The 25,116-nt window shown below is 40.1% G+C and overlaps 1 protein-coding gene across 25 annotated transcripts in view; it reads right to left on the bottom strand.

Annotated features, from left to right (window-relative positions):
- The window catches only part of SOX5 (SRY-box transcription factor 5), a 914,829-nt gene that overhangs the window by 278,984 nt on the left and 610,729 nt on the right, over positions 1-25,116 (bottom strand). The window lies entirely within an intron of this gene.

The following is a 25,116-nucleotide window of genomic DNA, read 5'->3' as shown; positions in this document are numbered from 1 at the left end:
GAGTGAACGAAACAACACTGTCAGGAAAAGTGCAGGCCCCTAGAATTCTGGGGCACTGCAATACTTTCTTCTGCAGCAGAGTGTGAATGAGCACTGTGGCACAATTTCAAAATTCAGCAGTATGAATATCTGTGCAGTCACAGAATCTGCTGGGCAGGCTGCTGCATTCCAGAGTCCTAAATGTACACTACCCTTTGTATATGTGTTTTCCCTATCTCCTGAGAGATAAAAGAATACATAGATAGATATCTCTTACACCTTTGGATTGTCAAACATAATTCAGTCGACTGCAACTACCGTCCTTCTACCATGCAAAGTCAATGAAATTTAAATATTGACCTGAGTTGCAAAATTCAGACCTGGATTTTAAATACTCTCAAATGTATTTTGGTCAAGAGTTTAGGTTCAGTCCATCACAGATAGGAATCAGTTAGAAAATTTGGATTTGTTTGCTTGCCTGTTAATTCTCAGAATCCAGTAATTTGCAGTGGGTCATTAGTGTGAATTAACAAGTTTTTACTGCACATAGATAAGAAGATTAATGTCTGTTTTTTAAGTCACACAAATCCCTCAAAAGGGTTGGAAGAACATTTTGATTTTAATAAACTAAATGGATACACATTTATGTTTTGAAGATATTGGGCCTTATTCAGTTTGACTTACTTCAGCTGGAAGGCAGGGTACTTCAATTGTATGCCAGTATAAAATCTACTGATTTCACTGGTGTATCCTTTGTTTTACACAGAAGAGAGAGAGGAGATTCAAGCTGTATATTTGCAAGGAAAGGGTGCTTGAATAAAGAAAAATGACAGGGAGATAAAATGTAAATTAGCCTTTACAATGTTAAGTAGACAACCATCCAAATGTAAGAAATGCTGTGCCTTTAACAGTACTCTACTGTTAAAGAGATAGTGACAGTTTGTTGTAGGAGCCAGGAGTCAAAGGGTAATTCTGGTGTGAATGGCGGTGGGGGCGGGATGCCAGTGTAGAGGGAGTGAAGAAGCAGCATTCCACTTCAGGGACTGTAATCAAGTCTGGCTTCAAAGTTTAGTTGTTTTACAAACAATTCGGCACGGGATCTTACAGAACAGAACAAAAAACTTAACTGACAAATCTTTGTAAATGGAAAGATTGGACAAGAATGTATCTTCCGGACAGTAGTTAATATATTATTTATGGCTAAATAATTTAGTCACAAGGCAGATATTATGAATGACTAAATAAAAATAAGTGAGAACCAAAATGTTTCAAAATGAAATGTTTGTGCATTGGTAAAAGCAAAGTTTCCACAAAAAACTGTCCCACCTTTAATTTTTTTCTTTTGAAGCTCTCATCACTTTGGTTTATTTTTCAGAAAGCAATATTTTACAGGAAGGATTTGCTTTAAGCTAATGATATTTTTGCCCATAGCAGCTACTACAGAATCAGAATTTTAAATTAATATATTATTGATTAAATTCTGATTCTAATTTCCTTTTAATGCAATTTATATTAGGCTCTCTGCTAATATATATCTGGCATGTTACTGTAGCTCTCATATTCATCAGACTCTGCTTGTAGTACAAAGATATAACTCTGGATCATATGGGACATACTCTCCCACTAATGCCAGGAGTTGTGTCTCTGTACTTACAGTAAGAATGTAGTGCTGTATAATCAAAAAGAACCTCTGTTCCCAGGAGATATATATATATATATATATATATGAACACAACTATTTCATGAAAAATACAAATCCTCCTTAGTTCTGACCGATTGTATATGCATACAGAATGCACAAATTAAAATACTGCTTGTACAGATGTGATATTGTACTATAGAATATGTTGGTCAAAAATGAAAGCTATTTGTATCCAGAATTTTGGTATTTGTTAGGGCTTGTCCTGCACGTATGCAGCACTGCTATGCTGATGTGTCAGGGAGCACATGCTGAACTGGGTATTAGCCTGGCACAATTAATTTCTTATACAGAGCAATGGAGAGACCGGGCGATTCCCTGAGTCATGACCTTTCTCCTGGGTGGATCCAGGGACAGTAAACTGATGCATTTTCCTTTATTCTGAACAGATCACAGATTATCTAGCCATAAAAGAATAATAACATATGCCCAAGAGCAGAGTGTTCTCTACCAGTGCACTCTTATGAGAAGGGACCACATGTTGGTTAAATGGACATTACCTTTAAATGCCACGGGAGAAATATTAGAATCGAGGCATAGACAGAAATGACAGTTGTTGTGCGATCAGCCCCGTGAAAGCACTCTACAGCTGTGCTCAGACAGAAGTGCACGGCTGCGGAGTGCTCCGATCATACAACAAATTAACCCTCATTTTATGAGGGTTCAAATGAAGGCAGCCCATAGTGGAGCACTTTCATTAACTTCTGCCTGCTCTGGCAGCTGGGCTGAAGCAGCCCAGTCCTGTCTCGGTGCCGTCTCAGATGGGAGGGGGAGAAGGCAGGGGAAGGAGGTCCACTTTGGAGTTTGCTCAGCCATCCTGGAGAGGTGCATGACAGGTGGACTGAAGCCCCCCTGAAGTGAGGGGTTCCAATCTCCCCATCCCTTCCCCCATTCCAGTGAGGCAGGGCAAACTCCAAAATGGATCTCCCTCTCCTGCCTCTTCCCCCTCCCATCCTGAGATAGCACCAGGGATGGAAGAGTGTGGATGGGGCTAGGGGAAGAGGCTGCAGACAAGCAGCCTCTCTCACTGGATTGGCTCCAAACTGACACTCAACCCTACACCCTCCCAACCCAACAGCTAACATCTACTGGGTCAGTCTAATTCATGACACTTTCTATGAAGTTCCATGAGTTAGACCAGGGAGCTATGCTTCTGTCTGCTCCCTGAATTATACTGAAACCTGAGCTTTCTACCTGTAGGGGCACTAGATAAAACTGACTTTAAGGCTTGTCCACATTTAAAAGGCTACACTATTATAGCTATACCAGCAAAACCCCTTTTGCAAAATGCACCTTATACTAGCAAAAGGATTTTTTTACTTGTATAACTTAAAAATAGTTGTACAAACAAATTAACCTACACCAGGAAGAAGAGTTTTTTCTCATTATAACTTTACCTACATTCAGGTATTTGCAAGCACAGCTATCCCAGTTGAGGGTATGATTTTTTTTCACCCTATTAACCACAAAAAAAAAATGCCAGCAAAACTTAAGTATAGATTAAGTCATATTTATACTGATAGAAGTATAGAAGAAACTCTACTGACTTTAGCAGGACTATTACAAATTTACATTGGTAAAAGTGAGATCAGAATCCACAAAAAAAAAATGCCAGCAAAACTTAAGTGTAGATTAAGTCATATTTATACTGATAGAAGTATAGAAGAAACTCTACTGACTTTAGCAGGACTATTACAAATTTACATTGGTAAAAGTGAGATCAGAATCTGGCTCACTGTTAGATGATGGTGTTATGTGTATATCAGAAGTGGCTAGTTCACATGTATATGTCCATATTCTATGTTTTTAATGAAGCGGGGAGACATACAATAAAATTTTTTCGGAGGATGTCCTGCTTTGGTAGCAGCTTTCCTTACAAATTCAAAACTAGAGGACAAGAGAAACTGAGAGAAACAAGGCTTCCAATCTGAAGTCTCTATTTTATGGCAGGATACAGAAACACCGATTATGTCTGTCTAGCAGGCAGACAATGCAAAACAAGATTTTACAAAGGACCCTTTTTTACTGGGTCATTGTAGTCTTCTTCTCCCCCTCCCCCCCCCCATCCTTCCCCTTTGCACACAAAGGATTACCTACTGCTCGTTTTTTAAAATATACCCTTTTCCAATTACATAAAAAACAATCTTTATAAAACTCTCAAATTCTTTCTGAAGAGCTTACAAAATTTTAAGTCAACAAAGCTTTGTTAATTTATACCAGCTGAAAAAGATGTGCTTATAACTGTAATAAATTAAAACTTTAAAAATACAGAAACTTCTCCCTGTTAGAATTTGATTCTCTTCAAATAGGAGTGCTTTCTGACCCACATATAAAGATAAGACTGCAGATCCCAACCCTGTAGAAATTAATAGCATTAGGTAAGGACTACTGAAATTTGTCACTAGTATCTGATATATGAATTTTTTAAAACAATTTATAATGCTGTAACATACATCATAAATCTAACATTTTTAAAGGTGCAATTTATTTTAACATTAGATTTCTTTTTGTAATATCAGAATAAATTCCATGTTTAAATGGAACAGAAAGAAGCAAATACTTACAGGAAACAAGTATTATTTTTGGCAGTAAAAATCTGAGCCCCTTCTAATTCCCCCCGCCATATCCCCAAAATCCTCAGGTTGATTCATTTCTCATTCAAATTTTAAATGCCTAGACTATAACAAACACACAAAGGACTGATATGCACTACACTGAACGCATGGCATAGGTCTTTATTCCAAAACCTGGCATGACAATGTTGGGTTTTGAGATATTATTACTTAAAAAATATAATGAACAGGAATTGATATAAAAACATTGCAGTACAAGTCCCCTTTAAAAAATACAAATTGTTACTACAGTGCTTTGAGAGAAAGGGAAAGAGAGATTCACAATGCAGGCTCAGAACTTGGCAACCTGTAAAAGTGCCCAGTCGAAAATTACTAACAGCTGGAGATGACAGTTGTTTTAACAGCTGAGCTGACAGGATTAATTTAAATGCACTGAAATCAAAAGTAGATAACACCTGTTTAGTCTTCCAGGGCCATTCGACAAGGTAGGCCAAAGGAAAAAAGCAGAGCCAGAATTGTGTGTGTGTGTGTGGGTGCGTGTGCATGTGCGTGTGCGCACGCGCGGGTGTGCAAAGGACAGGGGGACTTCAGGAAAGAATGTCACACTTTGTGGGAGGAAAAAAACAGGGGCCTGTTACACAATAACAGAGCAGCCAATCCTCATCAGTTTTAAACATCTGGTTCCCATTGCACCCAACCTCCCACTCACCCCCTTTTTCCCCTTCTCTTGTCCAAGATCTTTGACCCAAACCCAACAATGGATAAAGATCACTAGATTTCAAAGCTACATTTTCTCACTCCAGCATCCTAACAATCCTCCTGAGTTAATTAATGTATTCTCTTTGAGCTTCTAGTCAGTAGAACTTCCCCACGCTCCCTCCCACTCTCCTTTTCCTCTGAACTAAAACCAAAACAAAATAAAACAAAGAAACCTACCTTCCTATCATGCCAAACCTAGTAAAATGCATATTCACAAAATAAATCAATTTATCCCAGAATTAAATCAAAAATATTTATCAAGATATGGTTTGGAGCTATATTATACAGTGATCCCATAACCTTTGCAAACAAGCATAGACAACCATTATCAGGGCAAAAATATGTAAAATATCATGAAGATTGTTACACGTCAGGAAGAAAGAGCTTTTTTTTATTTTAGTGCTTGTTGTATTCTTCTTATACTCATCTTCCATATTCTATGTGATGTATAGGCAGGAGGCCCTGGCTCTAAGTTCATTTTATGCCAGTGGAACAGGACAGCCTTTATAGGGAAATTTGTCCAGTCTAGGAAACAGGGAAATCTGAATATGGTTAAGGTGTTAGCTATTAAGAGATTACAACAAACCCTATGAAAGGTCAGAAAGAATAGTATTTGTGTCACTGTATAAAGCCATGGTGAAAACTCCACATCAGACAGCAGCCGCACTTGCAAAAATCCCACTGAAGTGAATGTGAGCTCTACCTGTGAGGCAGCTACAGAATGCTGCTGGCTGTTTTTTCACATAGCGTGCAAATGAGGTAAAAATCTCACATAGCTATCTAAGCTTCACTTTTCCTTAGTACAACTAATCACATCTTTGTTGCTACTACATCACCTTCAATAGCCTAGTGGACAGCTTCAGTTTCCTTGGGTAAAAAAAAAATCTGTTCAATGAAAAAGGTTCCATTAAAAATATGTGATGCATTGATATCAATATAAGGGAGGATAGAGTGTGGTACTCTCGGTTATAAAATGAACCCATGCCAAAAACAGAACCATTTATCCAAGGGCATGTCTACGTGCCAAACTACAGGGCAGTGTAGACACCCAAACCAGATTTTAGCATGTCAGGTCAGTACCAGAAATAGGGTAGTTGCAGAAACATGCAGCTGCAGGGAAGAGAATTGTACTTAGACGCCTAAGGTGATTTGCATATCTGCATGAGTGAAATAGAATCTGACCCCTTATGCCTGGCACAAGTAACCAAAATATCTGAGCAAAGGAATAACAATTACCTTGCTTGTTCATATACCACACAGCCCTTCCCCACCCCCCTAAAAATCAGCGCTAAAAATTGGGGTGCACGCCTTAAATGAGGAAGCTGATTCTGAACAGTTTGGTTAAATGGTAAAATCATTTTTTGTTCAGTTTGTCTTCCAAAACAAGGTACATGTCTTATTTCAGGGGTGGGCAAAATGCAGCCCACCAGGCCATTCTATCTAGCCCATGGGGCCCCTAAATAATTTAGAAAATTAGTATCTGCCCCTGGCTGCCTGTCATGTGGCTCTTGATGGCTTGCCAAAACTCAGTAAGTGGCCCTCTGACCAAAATAACTGCCCATCCCTGCCTTATTTAGTGCAATGTGGTATGTGAATAAATATGATAAATTATATCTGTATTCTGATTACCTTCTGACTTCAAACCCTGAAATGTTTTTCAGCATTTCTGGTTCAGCTAAGATGTTTATAGGGCAAAAAAACAAATGGTGATATATGAAATACCTTTGAGGTATAGCTGCAGAATTGATATACTTAGAATGGGCAACACCAAGGCTGGCATTGATAGACCTAGGAATATTTAGGTCCACAGACTAAAGCTGTCTATACTGCCTCTTTCAGAAATGATGATGCACTGTTAAGTTTGAGCTATCTGAACATTTTTCAAAAATGCCACATACCTTCATTCCTTCCTTCTGTCTTTGTCCTTGATTTAAATATCAAGATACTTGATAATGCTAACAGATCGCTTCTGAGGATTTTCTTTGGTTTGGTACATTGATTTGTCTACCATAGGGATGATGATATTATTTACTAATTTTTTATGCTACTGTTTATATTTATGTAACTGGCTACAATGAGCAAATTTTTGGATCAATGCTAGTCATCTATACTTTTAAACAGTGATGTTTTATGTATTCTTTGGACATTAAACATTGTACAGCAATTCTTAAATAGTTAATGTCTCACTGCTTTCCTCCCTGTTGCTTTGCTATAATTTCCAAAAGAGAAATGCCTATGAGGTGGGCTTAGAAAATAAATAGTTTAGGCCTGACAATAATTTCATCTAGGCTATGTTTAAACTAGAGACTTCTACTGGAATATCAGTGTCAGTGTAGGGTCTGAAAAGATGTGATTTCTGATCGACATAGCTGTGCTGGCAGAAGTCCCTGGGTTAGACGCAATAATGTCAGTGAAACTGTGATTTTAGTGGCACAGTTTGTTCTGCTTGTAAAAATCACAGCCATGATATTATAGTATAGGAGCACTGTATTGGTCAGAAGCTTCTAATGTACAGACAGCTTTGCACTGGTGCAAATCAGAGGCAACACTAATAAAGTCGTACTACTGTAAAACCCGATCCAACCTCAAGCTTTGATGGACAACTTGCCGCACAGATCTGTTTTTCCATGGATGGCAATTCGCTAAGGAAAAATAGGTACACAACTTCTAGCTCTTACAAAATGCTACAGTGAAGAAACAGTGTGACTAATTCTAATATATCAAACTTCGACAAGTCCAAGCACTGAGCACATTTCAACAAATGAACCAGAAGCAACCCTTTTTAGTTCTGAAATAATTATTTAGTAAAAGTAAAAGGCAATTTCTCTCATTATGTCTCATTTCCATACATCTCTGTATTTCCAGGTTCTCTCTGAGCCCGAAACAGCCAAATAGCCATGTGAGAAGCTGTTCTCCTGACAATTCCAATTTCACTGGGAGTTAGAAGTAACAGTAAGCTTTTGAGAAAACCTATTCTAATGATGGCCCAATACCGATTTTGCAAGCACAAAGGTGTAGATTGTTGAGCTAAGCCCATTACCAAGCTCTACAACTAGCATTGTTTTACAGCTGGAAATGAAATACTGAAACCCAGTTGGCAAAAATCTGTGTCTGAATTTAAATAAAACCTCTGTTCCTAAAAACTGAACCCCTCAAAAAGAGGGGGAAGGGGGATAGAATCTCCGGATGGCATTTCCTTGTAAAAGAATTTGCATTTTTGAACTGTATGCTTCCATATATATTTGTCTCTTCATTTTTTGCTTGCTGTTTTAAACTGTTATTTCAAAGTTTTCAGTCTATCAGGCACACAACAATAATTGTTGTTCTGTTCTGCTTAATGATAGATTCCTCTCTTTGTACAAAATAAGGACCAGTTTCTTCCCCGCTTTTTATTTCTTTACACAACTCAGAGGCTCAAAGAAGATAATTACAAACAATGCCTGAAGAATGGTTCAGTTAATGTTAATTTATACAACAAACTAATTACTACCAAATGGTAAAAAATCACATGTGGAAGTTCCTCTCTCCCACGCACACAACTAAACCAGCAGCCATCTGTCTCAGCCCGGGAGCTCTCAGTGACAACTGAGGAAGGCAAGGGAAAGGATGGATAACTAGCCACTTCTGATATGAAACCATGCTTTTAAACACCAGGGTCTATATAGCTGATCCAGGCACTGGGGTTTTTAATTAAAAATTAACAAATATAAGTAACACCTAGATATAAAACCTGTTTCTATCTCAATTTTTTTTGATGGATTTAGATACAGTTCTATCAATTTTAATTCTTCCTTCTGACAATTTCAAGACAATACTCTTTTTGGTCCACTGTATAAGATTCTTAAATCATCTATCAGAAAGCACGACACGAGACATTCTTTGAGTTTGCTTGTAAGAAGTCAAACATTATTCCTGCAAAATACTGCCTATTTCACAATTTTTTTCCAGCTACCCAAGCAACAATTTGTCTCCAAACTTTGAGAAATGAAAGCCAGCACTTTTATGGGATTATCACTAAAGATTCACAGAGAAAAGAAGCAAGTAAGTACCAATTCAGAAATCTTTATTCAGTTTAAAGTCCCACTGAGTTCAACGTGAGTTTTCTCCTAGCAAAGGCATCAGAACTGGACCTCCGCATGAATCAGAGACCTGGCATTTTGACTGTTAATTACTCTCTGATTAGTTTGCATCTAGTGAAATAAACTAAAAGCAAAATTATCCCCTAAGCTGTGTATAGGAAATCTCAACTCCAATATACTTCTCTCCCTATGAGACCAGAACTCCCACTGTTATCAAACGGAGTGCTGCACATGGAGAAGAGCAGCATATCAGAGTTAGATCCACTATAGAGAGTCCAAGGGAGAATATTATACTAATACCAAAAATTTGCAGACCTTTCTATGTTCAAATGGAAGGCAAAATTCTCTTCTTGGATCTATGTGGACCAATATCCAACTATTGGAGCCTGATATAGCTTTGTTAGATAGAGACAAGATGTATAGTAATATCTTCGTGCATATTTATGCATGTGTCTGTCTGACTAGAGATAATGAAAAAGAGAAACTTCATCTTGATCTGAAGTAATCAGGATGAGGAAACAAGAGCTAAGGTAATCTAAGACTAGGTTCCTATAATCTCATATATGTTTAATAAAAGGGCACAGTGTTTTGCAAGGCAAGCAGCAGCTCTGGTAGTTGTACATGAAACAAGCAAAGAGAGGTCAGAAGATTTTCAACATAACCCAACATTAATGTTGACAAGTATCAAATCATAGCCTTTAATAGAATTATGTGACATTTTAAAATCAAAGAAGAATGATTTTCAGACACAAATAGACCAAGAGAGAAAGCAAAAATTTGCAGAACAGTGCATACTCACTAAAGTGAAGGAGAAAGCAGGAATTTCCCCCTAGACATTACTTTCTGCTTCTCCTTCTTCTATAAGCCCACGTCACCAAAAACTTGTGTGTACAAACAAACAGGTATGAAGTCCTAACTTGAGATATTTTCTAAGGCCCAAGATATCAAAGATAACTGGCCTTTAAACTTCCACTCCACCTTTTTGAGGGTGGTGGGGGGAAGCACAAATTCAGAAGGAACTTGGCCCACCCCGCTCTACAAAGAACTGGCCTATGTTTAACAAGTGAACACTGATTACTGCACCTCTTGACATGGAGCTGTCATCCAAAACGAATCAGCAAGTGCTGCCTCAGCAAGTAGGAGGCAACAAGAGAAAAAGGGTCATCACTAAGGTGCAAATAACAAATATAAAATGCTACATTTGAGGGGGATGCTCTGGCCATCCTGCAATCTTTCAGCTGTGACTGACATTCATCCTCCTTCCTCCTGTCAGCCCACATACCCTCAAGCAGCTCTCACAGCCAAACGTCTGCCTCTAATTTTAGTTTTTGCTCCTGGCACATATTGTGTCCTTGAACACCGGGAGCCCTGAATTTAGACTCAGTATGAAGCTCCAGACCTAGCAGTTTCACTGAATACATTCAGCCTGGCAGAAGATCTACCTGGAACTGCCTAAGCACTTTCAGTATCCTGGCTTGACATGCACCGAGTCTTTGAAAGATTGGACAGTTCCACTATTTTGACTCAAGCAGGGTTCCAAGTCTGAAGACTGCAAGGGGGAATTCCAAGAATATTACAGCACATCTTTTATTAACCTATAATTTAAAAAGTTGCATTGATAGGTTTATTAATGTGTGTCTTCCTTTCAATTTCCATGGGAGGAAGTGAAGTGATGGGGAAGAGGTTTGCCATGCCTTTTAAGTGCAGAAGATCTCTCCATTTTGTTGTTCTTCACACATTTCTCTCTGCTAGAGAAGGGCCAAAGAAGATGATTTAAGAATGTAAGTTGCACTTCATTTCATTTTTCTTTTAATAGAAGTATGGCAAGTGGACTCAATTTCATTCCTAGGGAATAAGACTGCCCATCATTATAGCTAATGATATTACTAAACTCATCCAAAAGCCAAGAAACAAACATGACTGGTGACCAGATATCTTTCACTGTCCTAGTAGTTGTCTATTTCACATCCTTCTCAAGGCCTATGGCTAGGGCTGAGAGGAAACAACTTGCAGTGCTGGTCACCATGAAGCCTCTTCTGTAGATAAGGCTTCACCATGCACAGCCATTGATCTAAGACAGGGGCAGGCAATATTGTGGATCCAGTGGGTGGCCAGCCTCCATTTCCCAGCAGCCCTTGCCCATGTTACAGCAACCGGTTTCTATGGAGACCTCAGGAGCAGCAGGGCCATGACAATGTATGACCAGGGTTTCCAGGAAGACCAGCCCCAGCAGCGCTGGTAGAGTGTGCAGCTGGGCAGGAAGCTGCTCTGGGGCTGGGATCTTGTAGCACTGACAGAGTGGTCTGGAGCTGGGGAAAAGCTAAAATCTGCTGCCTGCATGTCCCTGCCCAGGACATCCAGGCAGTGGATCGCAGCTCTGTCACCGCTGCAAGATCTTGGCCCCAGAGCAGTTCCTCACCCTGCTATACACTCTGCCAGCACTGGTGGGGCCAGTCTCCATGGAAATATGGAGACTGGCCTGTCTTCCTGTGCTGCCATGGCTCCGCTGCTTTTGGGGTCTCTGTGGAAACCAGTTGCAGTGATACAGGCAGAGTCTACTGGGAAATGGAGTCCACCCTCGTCCTGATCTGGCCTGCAGGCTGGACTTTGCCCACCCCAGTCTGACATGCCACCAGAAAAAAATTAAAGAGGTAGAGGTCCACGGACTAAGCTTATTTCCTTGTGATAATTCAGTACCATGAGAAAACATAAACAAATTTTGCTTTCGTTTTGCAGGGGCCTCGAGGATTAAGACAGATCATGGAAAAGACAGAAAATAAATGTAGGATTATGTGTAATGCATGTAACATATACATTATATGTTATGTTCTCCTTTCTAGTGACTAAACTAAAGTGCAGAAGATTACTACACCTACCAGCTAACAGAAATAATATCTCAAGGAGATGATATTCTTTTGGAGTGGAAGGAAGAGGTTCCAACCTTAGCCTCCCATTCTTGTCTAAGATTTTGTCTAATGAGCATCTAGTTTACCCAAAATTAGATTTTTAATTCCTGTGAACATCACTTAGGATTGTTTCAGTGCAACTTGTAAAGTGATATGCAGTGTGTTTTGATGTTTAGCCTCTATCCCAGAAGCTTCACAGGAGCTGTGAATCAATTAGGTGAAACAGCAAGAGAAATGAATAAAAAAGGGGTCTTAACTAAAGTAAAATAATCTTCAGTGAAATGTCTCCATATTTAGTTAAATTGTATTGCTGATTAAAGCTGAACACAAGCTCAGTGTGGAATCCAGAACTGTAGCAGCTGAAAATCATTAGCAAAAGCCTGCTGTCCTCTAGTTTCTTTTTTAGAGCTTAAATTTACTTACAATGAAAGGAAACCATTAGTGAATTGGTGAACCATTGGTTTAATTGGTGAAAAGTTGTTTTACCCAAGCTTTGTGCATGAACATATTAGCAAAAAGCATATTGCTCTTCAGACTTGTGGAGGGGGCATGGAAAGGGGAGGGGGCAGGCGGAGACCTCATGATCTCTGGGCAAATATATAATTGTTAGCATGGTGGAAACATACTTCCTCTACTCATGCTTATTGACTTATTTTCTTTTATTTTTTTCTGACTTCTGACATATTAATTATTTACATGGGACATGTATTGTTGGCAAAATATAAATACAAACTCTAAAAAATATATTGAAAATGAACAGACATACCCCCTTAAAAGACTTTTTATCCCTAAAGACTCTTCCTTTTATCTCCAAAATATTCCCCTTGAGATTTGACCCGATCTAGAAGATAACTAACCTAGAATTCAAAATTAACCCTGTAACAGGGCAGTCTACCCCTTTAAGGCTAAGTACAGGCAGTCAAAAAGCTCAAGGCTGAACCAATTCAATCTTTGCAATCTAAGCTAGTGGTTCCCAACTTTTTTATGCTATGGCCCGGCAAACTGTGGACCAGAAGTGGCCATGGCCTGGCAAGCAGCAGACCACTGGAGCCCAGTGGCCAGAATTTCCAGCTGGAACACAGGTAAAGCTAGCTCCACCCCCTCGGTGGGGGGGGGCGGGGCAAACTGCTGCTGCATGCCCTGAGGGAGGAGTTGTGGCCTCTTTGCCTGGCTCTGCAGGGCTGCAGTTTCCTGGTCCATGGTCACTTCCGGGCTGGCAGGTAATTACCCTGTAGACCGGCAGCTGACCCTTCACAGCCCAGCACTGGGTTGCAGCCCGGGGGTTGGGAATGCCTGCATAGTTTGAAATGATTAGCGAGTGAACAGATGTTCACTTTTGATTCCAGAAATGCAGCCACATGCCTGCAGTGGCTCAGGCCAGAAACTGCGGGGTGCTAGAGCGAGGCCTCCTTTCCCTTCCTCAGTGGCCAGGCCAGAGGGAAGCTGAGCTGAGGGGCAGGGTGTGACCAGGCCCAGGCAGGCCTGAGTATGATTGGGTAGGGCTTTAAACCTCAACCCTGACCCACAGGTACCCCAGCCAGTGTGTCTGGAGGAGGAGGGGGAAAGCAGCACATGCCAGGCTTTTGTGCAGGGTAGGGAGCAAGGAGTATAGCCAGACCCCTGCCCCAAGCTAGATTTTGACTCAGCATGGCCCCCTAAGTTGAAGGGGCAGGGAGGGGGTTTATTCCCCCATTCCCTCTCCCACTGAGGGACTGCTGCCATGGTCTGCTAGCCATGACAGCCACCTCTGCCGCTCACCCCCAGCCAGGAAGACTCCAGCTGAAGTCCAACAAGGGGAGAGAGGAGGGAGGCAGGAATAAACCCCTTCCCTCCCATTTCACCTTAGGGGGCCATGCTGGTCAGCATCTGGCTGCGCCCCCGCCCCTGCTGCTGGAGCAGCAAGGGGGAGGGACCCTTACAGCGGCAGCAGGCCCTGTCATGGTGTCCTAGAGAATGCAAGACTCTTCCCAGTGGGGGTGCTGCATTGCGGGCAGGAGTGAGGTGGGCAAACCTGCTGCAGCCTGCACAGGGTAAGCGGCAGTGGCGGTGATGTTAGGAGGAGCTTGGAGGGCTATGGCCACCTCAAAATTCATCTTAGACCCTGTAGCCACCCCTCTGAGCCCCGCTGCTGCTGGCAACCCCCCTGCACAGGCTGTAGCAGCTCTGGATGCCCCAGTTCTTCCTTCAGTGCAGCCTCCCCCTCCCTCCCCAATGGGAAGAGGCTTGCACTCCTCAGGATACCATAACAGGGGCTGATGCCCCTGTCAGGGTCCCCCCCCCCCTTGCTGCTCCAGTGGCAGGGGCAGGGGCAGATAGTGGCTGGTATGGCCCCCTGAGGTAAAGGGAATAGATTATTCCTCCCTCCCTCCCTCCCTCCTGGGGGATGCCAGCTGGGGTCTGCCTGGCAAGAAACAAGCAGCAGAGGTGGCAGCTGAGGCTGGCAGACCCTGGCTGTGGTTCCCTAGTGGGAGAGGGGGAAATAAAATCCCTCTCTGTCCCTTTTGCCTTAGGAAGCCATGTCAGGTGGCATCTAGCCATGCCCTGCCCCTGGAGTGGTGATGAGGGAAGGACCCTGACAGGGGCTGCTCTGTTCTGGCTAGGCAGACACTGGCTGAGGTCCCCTGGGGGTTGGAGAAGGAACAGAAGAGGGAATAAACCCCCTCCCTGCCCCCTTCATCTTGAGAAGCCATGCTGGCTGGCATCTAGCCATGCCCCTGCCCCTGGAGTGATGAAAGGGGAAGGACCTTGACAGGGCTGCTGACAGGGCTGCTCTGCCCCAGCCAGGCAGACCCCAGTGGGAAGAGAAAAGGGTGGAGAAGCACCCAGAGAGCACATAAGCAGCAAATAGTACGGAAGTCATTTTTGGGGTGGGGGGAAGGAAACAGGCTGTGCATTGAACTGCTTGCTGCATGGAGGGACCAGGGTCCTATGCCAAAGCCAGAGCAATAGGAGTCCCCCTCACAGTGTCCAGGACTGGAGAACATTTTGTTTTGTTTATTTTGTTTGTTTAAAAGACTGGTTTTTCTTTGGGAGGACTGGCTGAGGACCTCCTCATGGATCAAAACCTGCCTGCAGAAGCTAGCAGGCCAGGCAACCTGCTTAAAGACCAGAAAAAGGGTAACATCTTCCAAGTTATGAAATTCTCTCTCTCCAGGTAAGTATTTGGGCACCAGTAGTGGCTTAGAGGTTACAAAATTGTTCAGATGCTTTGCTATAATTTTTGTTACAATGTTTGCCTCTGTTGGGTGAGAAGGAAATTTCCCTTAGAGTACATGACCAGGCCTTAGGTACTACATCATTTCCTGTATATTTAAAAAGATACCTATGAAATGCACAAATGGCAAATCTTGCACCTAACTTATGCTTTCAATTCTATGCATGGAAAAAGCATGCCTATATTTTTTGTTGTCTGTTGTAGTTGTCATCTACTGTACTTCCAATTACTCAAAGCATCAGCAATTTAATTAGATCTAGTTAAAAAGTCTCAGGTGGGCAGTAACTTCACATCTCTTCCTGAGTTTTGCAATATATGCATGTGAAGTTGCTGGTCATACGTTGGAGGCATCTGACTCTATCTGAGTTACAGTTCTGTAGCTCTTATAATGGTAAAAGGTAGTAGATGAGCTATATAAAAGGCAAATATATAGGTCTTCTTACCCCCAGTCAAATATCCTGCAGAATAAAACTTGGATAAAGGATGTCTCAACATCCCAAAATGTAACTTCCTAGCAGTTAATGACACTTGCAACTTTCTTACCTTTCCACTCTTTTAATAATGATCACTTTAGGAACTTATTACCAATGGAGGGATAAAAAACAAACATACCTCAAGCTATTCCTCAGTGCCATACTGGGATAGGCCCATAATGTTGTTTTAAAGCATCTGTTGCCTCTCCCTCACATAGGAACACCTCAAGATGAGATTCCCCACAAACATAATGAACCTAAAGTATAAACCCTACTGTGCAAAACATGGGTGCCAAGAATTCAACTTCAGGCATATGGCTCTCTTGCCCTCTCTCAGGCACACATCAGTTAAAAAAAGAGTGTAAGAAATGATAGATGTCTGAATGGGGCCTAACAAAAGTGGAATCTAGCAAGAATGACAAAAGGTGTGGGCTCCCTCTTTCAAAACCATCATCGTTGAGACATGCATTGGTACATCTAATACCAGGTATGTTTGCTTTGAAATTAATCATTTTATTCAAAGCTGAACAGGTTTTCTTTCCCCCTCTCCCTCCTCCCTGCACAGACTTGGGAGCAACCACTCCTATTTGTATTGTGCTGCTCCCAACATTGTCACCTGCCATTCCCAAAATAAAGGAAAAATGGATCTTTGCACTTATCAAAATGGTAGGGAAAGACAGAGGGGAAAAAGAGGCATGAGATTAGAAGGTAACAAAACTACAGAGGAAGATAAACAAAACCAAAAAGAAAAATGTCCTTTGTTCATTTGAATGGCTTTCTGCTCCCAAGCCTTCTGCATGACTAATGCCACTCTGCAGTCTGTAAACCTCTTGGGCACATTATACAAACAAAGCATAACTCGGCCTGAACAAACAAAGGCCTAAGCAACAGTGATTGAATTCATCTTAAAACAACAAATCAATTCTTTCCTATTAATGCCCTAAATACCAGCGTAGGAGCACTGTCCTGTTGTAATAAACAGCCATGTGTTCAATTACCGTCTGTTTTCCCAACTACTGCTCTCTTCAGTAATTACACCATGCAATGCATTCTACATTGACATTATATTAATGTGCTGGGAGGAGAGATCTTAAATACGAATTAAATCAAGGCTAAACATTTCAGAAAACCTCACAGAGGCGCGCAGGCACTGGAGGAACATTATTTAGCAAGAAGGGGAGAGTACTCATCTGTTCTATCATTCTCTACTTTCATTCCCTCATTAAATAAATAAATAAACAAACAAAATGCCACTGTGAAAGAATGGCACTGCCCCAGAAGCATGTCATGGTTAACTTTATATTCTACCTCTTGAGATGCCCATTTTATCCGAGCAAAATCATCAGTAGCGTTTCATAAATTCGTGCTTATGTCACACTAGTGATAGCAACAACAATGATGACATCTCTCTACAACAGCCAGGTGACAATAAGACAAACAGAAAACAAAACTTTCAGTATAAAGACAAAAGCAGAAGAATAAAGGGTCAAGAAAAGGTTCTTCACCCTTTTGCATAATTCTCAAGCTCCATTGAATATTGAATAGCACACGGCAAACAGACCAGACAAAAGATAGGATGAAAGATGTATTTACTTGTGCAGGGTTCCTTCCCCCCTCCAATCTTTTTTTCCAGTTCATATACACCCACACTGCACAGTTTGCATTGTGTTGTTAAATAACCAATAGCAACCTAGATGAAGCAGTGGAAGGGTTTCTATGATGCTGTCAAGCACCAGACAGATGCTTGGCAGCGTCAGTGGTTCTTTACATTAGGGTTGCACAAAGGTTTTAAATAAAATAATAAAATAGTAATAACAATAATAACCCTTCTTAAAAAAAGGATGACAACATGAGTTAGTATGTGGATATGATGTTTTTTTAAATCAATGGTGTATTTACCTACCAGGTTTTATTTCAGAAAGCCAAATTATCAGGGAAACAGAAAAAGTAGGGTTTGCTTTCTGCCCATATATAGATTGCAACAATTTCCATAAGGAAGAAGTAGCAAATTCTCAGTGTATAATGATAGCAGATTCTAGTTCCCTTAAGATAAATACTTATTGGTTCCTACTGAAGAGAGATTTCAGGGCTGTCTGACACGTGAACAATGATAAACTTAAGAGGAATCAACCTTAAAATAAAATGCCCATGATGCACAAAAATGTTTCTAGCTGAGGCTTGAGACAATGTAGAAATTCCTACATTCAGATGGAAATTACCTGTGAAATGATTTTAGTCTGACTAAAATATAATGGATCAAATTTTGTCCCCCAACTCATAATTAGTGAGTTTAGAGCAGGGGTGGGCAAAATGGCCTAGGGGCCGGATGTAACCCAACAGGCCATTCTATCTGGCCCGCGGGGCCCCTAAAAAATTTAGAAAATTAATATTACTCTGCCCTGGGCTGCCTGTCATGTGGCCCTCAATAGCTTGCCGAAACTCAGTAAGTGGCCCTCTGCCCAAAATAATTGCCCGACGCTGGTTTAGAGGGAGCATCCAGATGCTTAACAAATTAATGCTAACCTAAGCTTCTCCTTATATCAGTTTGTCAAGTGCAGAGACATCTGAACACTTTTTTTTCAAGCACTGCTGGGATTTTCTTAAGTAAATCTCAACTTTACTTTTATTCTAGAACTTTGAGACTAATGGCTTTTTCAGTAAAGTTATTAAACCATGATCTCAGTGCAGGGACAAAGCATCAGGTCAACCTGCAATATTTCATTCAACCCAAAATGAAATATTACACTCATTCTCAGATTATATAACCTTTTTTACTTAAAAAAAACAACTAGGCATACTTGAAAATAAAAATGTTATTTCCAAAAAATGTTGAAATACTTTATTTAGAAAATATCTACTGTTAATTAAAGTTTTTAAAACTTTACTTCTGCTGAAATTATTTGCTAACATTTGTGAATAGCCCCAGTTCTCCTGAAATTCTACAAATTTATTAAGATGAACCCTATAATATCTGCTTCTGTTTTCAGCTTCTCAGGTTTCCAATACTCACATTAGAGAAATATCACACGCAATATGATCTTTCTTGAAGCAACATAAAAACTACACGTCTATAACATCTCATGGAAAAAAAGAGAAAAAAATTAAAGGAGGTTCACCCTTCAAATACAGCTTGTTTATAAAGCAAAAGATAGATACACTCTCCTGTAAAATGCCCAGCTCAAAATAACATATAAACCACATTAAAATAAGATCAAAGTAGAACACACACACAATAAAAATTATGAATGGTATCAAACTAAAATCTACGAGCCAACTTCATTAAATGAGAAAGCAAGCAAAAGTTTCTATGAAACTTAGCCTGATCCACGCAGAGGCCTTTACATGTATATAGTAAACAGAAGAGAAAAGGCATCCTTCTGAATAGCACATGGCACAGACTGAGATCTAAAGCTAATCAGACAGTATGATAGGCCATCTTAATCAACTTCAAAAAACCAATCCACCTGCTCATCTCAACTAGCCTTTCCTTCCCTGATCACTCTCTCACTCATTTGGCCATATTTCCTCTCACTTATTTTCCATAAATAGTGCAGTTAAGAAAGAACACTGGGAGCTCTTCAGGTCTCAGTATTCTGGGCGCAGGTGGTATAGAAAACTTTGAAGTGAGCTCTCCACTAACTCTAGTGCTGGCCGTGCCTTGCCTGTAAGCAGCTCTTATTAAAAAAAGGACCAAGCACCCAGTAGAACAAAACCAAGCAGGCCTATTTAATTAGGGCAAATGCTTGATATCCACTTCTTCATGTTAAACCACACAGCCACACAGGCCTGGGAGGTCTGATTAATTTTAATATGCACGGTCATGACAAGTGCCTCGGGGGTAAGGGAGAGGGAAAAAAAGCCCCACAAACCCTGCTGGCTTGACAAATAGGCTTCAGATAAATGCTGCGTATGTTGCCCAGATTAGAATGTTACTATGCAGCAAGGGCTTGAACCTTTAATATGAGGAATAAGAGGCCTGAGAAACAGGTGGCTGGCTCTTCACTCTTGAATAAATGACATCCCCCAAAGCTGTGGCACATAAACTTACAAAAAGAGCTGGCACATTCCCTCATGTATATTTGTATATTAACAGTCTGGGTCAGAGGCTTCTCCAACAGTGATCCACATATTGAAAATGAAGCTCAAAATGCTTGGCCTTGCCAAAAGAAAAAAAAAAAGAACCACACAAGGAAAACAGACTGCCAGCCTATTTAGCTGAAACATTTTTGGGGCACCAAAGGCATTCAAATAAATGGTGGTATTGGATAGAGGGACTGGCAAAGTGGGAAGCCAGTTGTCAGTTAAGCTCTTTTACATGGCAATGCAAAAGACAGGAAATAATGGATACAGGGTTTGTTATTGCTACTGCTTATCTGCTTTTGAGATGGCTATATTCTGGAAAGAAATCTTAATTATGTGACCCATAAGAGGAGACTTTCTCTGTAAAACAGGGAAGGCAGGGAGAGAACTTCATTCTCTCTACAGAAAAATGAATTCCATGACAAACTAGAATCTCACTTGACCATAGTGCCTTTCTTTTATATTTAAGATGCAGTATCATCTCAGATACCTTTATCAAAAGAGAAAAGAAAAATCCAAAAGCTGTGAACCTTTGAGGACGGAAGTGAGAGAGACTTGGAAGAGAATCTAAGTGAATTTTGAAAAAAAAATCAAACATTCAAAAATTCAAAATGAACCATAATTATCAGGCTAAACTATTAGGAAGAAAATACTTAAATACTGAAGGTGACAAATGAACAAACTTCACTTTGAGCAAGTCAGAGCTGGCACACCTTCAAAATCAGCTACCTGTGTTCTAAAGTTAAAGCATTCATTAACAAAGATTTAAGTCACCGTGGCATTTAAGAGCTTCTTTTCATATAGGTTTGTTTCATAAACTTTTTTTTTTTATCAGCAGTTATATGAATGCATATTTCCATATGGTGGTGTCTTTGAAAGAAATGCGGGGAGGTTAGATTCTGGCTTGCTCTACAAGAGATATGTTGTCTGGTAACAGACTGCATAGATGAACATGTAACCACAATGCTCTTGGAGCATCCTTCCTCAGCAGCAGGAGTGTGTGGAACAAAACTTAAAAGTACTCAATTGAAAAGTACCCTTGTTTGTCCTTCAGTAGAACAGTATTACAAAGCCTCTTCAGCATGTACTTTGTCAAAGGGATAGTGAGGAACCAAACAAAAGAAACTCAAACCTCAGCCAATTAGAGTATCCTTAGGCTTTTCCCCTGGATCTGTTCACTTTATTTTTTTCCCACCTCATCAGATGTGATTTAAAAACAAGAGTCTGCATTTCAAAGGCCTCCCTTCTTGGGCCCATTAATAGCCTGCTTTGGAATTTATGGCTTAAGAAGAGAGAGACCTCTTGATTTCTTTATAAGAGGTGGTGATTAAAAGTTTGATAATATTAGAGGATATTCTGAGTTCATATTTCAACTAGAGAGTCTGAATCCAATATGGTTCACTTTTGCAGACTAAAAAACTGCTTAAAGAACAGCTATTTAAATTACCACAAGAACAGGTGTTGTGATTTATAATGTAAACTTAAACATTAAACACAAATAGCCTTCAGGGGCTGTTCAGAAGACAAAAATCATGCCCCAGGGGCCTCTCTCATCACTTTCTTTCCCACAAAATAATTACATGTAGCATTGCAGCACACTACAATGGATGAGACTATAATATTCACATCACCTATTAAAGCCATCCAAACACATGTCAGAATAACCCCTTTAACCATATATCCATTATATATTTATACTTGTATTGCTATAACTCTATATTATTTATTTACAGTAGCACCTGCAATGTGCTATGTGCTTTCCAAACACTTAAGAATGACACCTGCTCAGAGGAGCCAAGTAGAAACAAACTGGTAGACAGAAAATAGGGGTGGGAAACAAAAATAGACACTGCAAAAAATTAACTCAATTCCCTGTTTGCAATGTAGTAGAAAGGCTTTTAACAGGGGTTTAAGTGTGGAGAGGGCATTGGCCACTGTAAAGGATTGACTGGGCACCCACGTGTACACATGTAGTCACACACAGACAGTGTTTGATTGTTTAATGTCTGCAAGGTGCTTTATGTCCAGGCATCCATTTGCATACTGTATAGCCCTTCCAAAAGCTTAAGTTCTGAGATTTGTGGGTACAGAAATTGCTACATCAAAAACTGATGAATAACTCAAAATAATTTTTAAAAGTTTCTGGGAAATAAGAAGTCAAAAAGCACTTAAGCCCATTGCTAATTTTTGGCACACCATTAACTTAAAGAAAGATTTAATTTTCCACAAGTGTGGGGGGCATAAATTAAAATACAGGAATCCAATCCCATTAATAGTGCAAAAAAAAGCTAAGTGGCTGCTTTGGTCTTTGCTTTCATGAACTTGTGTCAAGCTCAGGGACTTCAAAGAGATTCCATTTCATTTCTATAACTGAAGAGAAAACAGAGAGTCTCTGCTATCCTCTGATGCCTTAAGAAAATAGGAGGGAAAAAAACATGTCTGTACTTCATTCGCCTAATGATTTTAGTTGCAAAAGGAATCCCATGGTCGAAGGACGACCCTTAGGGCAAGGGCTTGAGGTCTGTCACAGTATATAAGGCTTCTCCAAACCCACTCCATTATCTTCATTATTGTATACCAGGAATGAAAGGGGACTGACTCCTTTTCTGAAGTCTAACTTAGAAAGGATGGGATGTTTAATGTAAAATAACATTGTATGACTCTGGTAATAGGTTTATGCCTTTGGGGTTCTGAATACTAAAGCAGCATACAAGGATTTTCTGCAGAATTTTAGAAGTGGGGAAAAATACTGTGCATCTTCAATGAGTAAAATTCCACAGATTTAATATTTGTTAAGTGAGGCACATTTACGCATTGGAAAGGTTTATTCTCCATAGCACAGTTGCATAAGGGAAGAGCAAAATGGTACACTGAGAAAAATAATGAGAATGGGGTCCCAAAATAAAGCAGAAATCACAAAAAAGCAGGTGCTTTATCTATGAACAGAAAGCAAGCGGACAAACTTGTACATATCTCTGAAATGACTAGATAAGTTGGATTCCCCACATGGGGGTTTTACAAGTGAAAATATTCAGCAAAAACAATATTTAGGTCATTATATAATTCTATAGCAATGCTATCTCTTCCAATCAGCATGTGTGCACATACACAGTACATGCATAGCAACATGACAAATAAAATAGTTAATTTCCATACAATTTTGCAGATGATTATTTGCAGTCAAATTGCATAGCTTGCAATGTTTTATGATAATCTTCTAAGAGACATGTATGCTGTCTTTAGCTGATTCCTCTCTGCTAAAAAAAAAATAATCTTCCTAACATGTTCAGTCCTTGTACTATTCTTTTGGAACACCTGATCTTTGCATCAGGCCCTAAACTTGCCTATCCTACATTTCTCTGCTGTCCCAATTTTGAAGAAACAATTAATATCCTACAACAAAAATTTACTAGACTATCTGGGGTTCTAATTTATATTTTGGGATATAAGCAATACTATGACACTGCATCACGTCACATCATAGTATCACAGTAATTACAGTATCTCATATAATTTCATTACCATATTGTGACACTGATTTCAGAATATGATGATGTTGCATTACAATAAGTTGGTGTAAATGTTACAAAACTGACTTTCACAATTGTGGTAAACTCTTCAGATGCACAACTCAGTCAAAAGTCTCTGTCAGAACCCTTCTAGAGGTCCCAGTCACTTCTGTAAATTAAGAATTAATCTGCTCCTAGTTTGTTGTTTGAAAGTTTTACCAACATGTTTCCTACAGTGACTCTAAATGTATTTTCATTTGACAGAAACAAAAAGTGCAGCACATTGTATGAGGCAAAATATATAAATGTGTATGTGCTTGTGTGTGTGTGTGTGTGTGTGTACGAAGAAATGGGAATCTCTCTCATTTCTAGACTCATGAAGATTCAAGGAAATTGTACTCAATGAAAATTCCATAACTGGCACAATGGTTCTTCTCTCTTCCCAGAGAGAAACCAAGGAGTTTTATTACTACTATTTATACAATGGTAATACTTAACCAAAACCGTAACCTCATTGTGCAGTGGTCTGCAAACTATCAAGAGTAAATCTGGTACTGATACATACAGCACCATCTACTGTTGTTATCTGCACAGAGTACAGAGCACCACTTATCAATGCCCCTACACATAGAGAAAACATGTATATGATACTTGACTAACAATTAGCAGTGGCAGGAATCTTCACACTTCACCTGTGTCAAGAAAACCTGACAGTAGTTACAAGAATGTCTGAAAGTGGAAGTGGTAACAAGAGTAAGCTAGCTTTTGGTGGAGAACTGAGGGTGCAGCTTCCCCTCCCCTCCCTATTAGCTCATGGAAAAAAAATCAAACTGGCTGGAGGAAGGAGGGTGGGCTCCTTAAGATGACATGTCCCTGCCCCCCCCCCACACACCCCTTTCAGTGCTCTTATGCAAGTCTAATTTTCTTTCTAGCCACCTCATCTCAGTGGCCTCCTTTTGTTTGATATCCCAATTCCCATTCCCTTCTAACTTCTGAACTTTTGTTAGCTTTTAGGGAGGAGGGAGTAACCCTCTTTTCTATTCTTTTTTTTTTCCAGGATGGGGAGTAAGCAGAGACATGAATATGGCACCCTTATAATGATTTAAGTAGGGCTTAATGAAATTTTCATCACAACCTGCTGTTCATTTTAATGGCCTTTGAAAGACAATAGAACAATGGCTAGAGGGAAGAAAAGATTTTCTGTTGCATACATTTGTAAAGCCAACATTCAGTTGCTTCTCCCCCTCCCCCTTCCCAATCTCTTCACAAAGCTGTAGCTCTTTTGTTTCTACTGTATATATTCATTTTAGTGGAGCTGAGATAATGCACAAGCTCTGTAACCATTCTCATGTCTAACTGTGGCCTTTCCTTAATGGAGTCTGTGGAGCATGCACAACCTCCCACTCAACACTGTATTTACATATTGCCCAGAAATCCCTTCTCCCCCCCATCCCATAAATAATCTGGCCTTTTCTCTTCCCCATTGCCCTACACATAGGCACAATATAGAAGGTCTTTTCCACTCAAAGGCACAAGATAGGTCATGGCTGTAAAGTCAGCATAAATGCAAACCAGAATGTTCCAATTTATTTAATACTTTAAAAAAAATGCTAAACGTCATTTGTTTTCCAGCAGACTCTCATTGAAGGCCCCATTCAAGAGGAGAAGGCTAATTTACAATTAAGTCATGTGTACAAATATGCAAGAATGGAGCTATGCTTGCATTTGTAGTTTCACAAGCCAGTTTTCTTTAAATATAGAAGTTGTCCAAACTTCTGCCACAACTTTTCAAATGACAAACACCATCAATTAATACTGAGGGTATTTTGGGGAGGAGAAGTGGGG

This window comes from Crocodylus siamensis, chromosome 4 (genome assembly GCF_052110815.1).
Source record: "Crocodylus siamensis isolate JL-2025a chromosome 4, ASM5211081v1, whole genome shotgun sequence".
In the NCBI taxonomy this organism is placed as follows: Eukaryota; Metazoa; Chordata; order Crocodylia; family Crocodylidae; genus Crocodylus; species Crocodylus siamensis.
This window is presented reverse-complemented; position numbering and strand designations above follow the sequence as displayed.